We start from the raw sequence: 1,475 nt of genomic DNA on the forward strand, positions 1-1,475 counted from the left end.
TGGCCAGGATGGTCTCGATCTCTTGACCTCGTGATCCACCCGCCTCGGCCTCCCAAAGTGCTGGGATTACAGGCTTGAGCCACCGCGCCCGGCAGGGATGGCTTTCTTAAGCTCATATACTTTTCTTCCACAGGTACTTTACAGACAGCTCTAATCTTCATAGCATGCAATGGGCACTACAACTACCAGTGGAGAGCCTGAGGATCTGGGGGCAAGGGTGACATGTACAAGGTCACAAAAGCTGGTAAGGTCACAGGGTCAAGATCCAAACCCAAGCCTGTTTACTCCAAAGCTCTTGCTCTCTCATCAACATCTCACTTCCCAGCAGTGGGTGGCAAAGATACTTTAAGGCAGGAAGGTGCATCTCTCAAATTATACTCAAACAGTACAAGTGTGAAGGGGAAGGATGGGGCTAGGGCTCCTCCTCTGAATGCAGTGAAGGAAAAGACTCTGTATACTGGAAGCTTCTGACTAGCTGAGACTCTGGAGGAACAGTAGAACTAGGAGCTGAAGGGAAGGCACAGGTGGGAGGGAGTGGAATCCGGAAATTGATGACATTCCACCTGGTAAGCCTCACCTCACCAGGTAGCCAAGAGTTCTGGTGAACCTGCTCTGTGCCAGGGACCTGGAGTTGTCGGAACTAGTAAGTTCTGATCCCATAAGGTCAAAGATAGCAAGCCCCTCAGAAATTATGTTGTTTTCTTATTGTAAAGACAAGGAAATAGGCTCAGAGAAGAACAGCGATCTCTTCTGCATGAGGGTCACACAGCAGAGAGAGAATTTAGGGCCTCTGCTTTATTGGGATTTGCTTACCTGTAATTCATGCCACGGTAAAAGTGACTGACAGAAGATCCTTTTTCAAAGGCATGCTTTTAAGAGAAAAGAGAGCAGCCGGGAGCAGTGGCTCATGCCTGTATTCCTAGCACTTTGGGAGGCTGAGGTGGGCAGATCACTTCAGGTCAGGAGTTCGAGAGCAGCCTGATCAACATGGTGAAACCATGCCTCTATTAAAAATACAAAAATTAGTCGGGCGTGGTGGCAGGCACCTGTCAGGAGGCTGAGGCAGGAGAATTGCTTGAACCTAGGAGGCGGAGTGAGCTAAGATTGCACCATTGCACTCCAGCCTGGGAAAGAGTGAGACTTCATCTTAAAAAAAAAAGAAAAAGAGAGAGGCCGGGCGTGGTGGCTCACGCCTGTAATCTCAGCACTTTGGGAGGCCGAGGCAGGCGGATCACCTGAAGTCAGGAGTTCAAGACCAGCCTGGCCAACATGGTGAAACCCTGTCTTTTTTTTTTTTTTTTTTTGAGATGGAGTTTCGCTCTTGTTACCCATGCTGGAGTGCAGTGGCACGATCTCGGCTCACCACAAACTCTGCCTCCTTGGTTCAAGCAATTCTCCTGCCTCGGCCTCCCGAGTAGCTGGGACTACAGGCATGTGCCACCATGCCCAGCTAATTTTTGTATTTTTAGTAGAGA

The 1,475-nt window shown here is 49.5% G+C and overlaps 1 pseudogene; it reads right to left on the reverse strand.

Moving 5' to 3' along the window:
- The window catches only part of LOC108318070, a 5,933-nt pseudogene extending 5,273 nt beyond the window's left edge, over positions 1–660 (reverse strand).
- Positions 661–1,475: the final 815 nt, after the last annotated feature.

The sequence above is a fragment of the Cebus imitator genome, unplaced genomic scaffold, assembly GCF_001604975.1.
Source record: "Cebus imitator isolate Cc_AM_T3 unplaced genomic scaffold, Cebus_imitator-1.0 Scaffold214, whole genome shotgun sequence".
Taxonomy (NCBI): Eukaryota; Metazoa; Chordata; class Mammalia; order Primates; family Cebidae; genus Cebus; species Cebus imitator.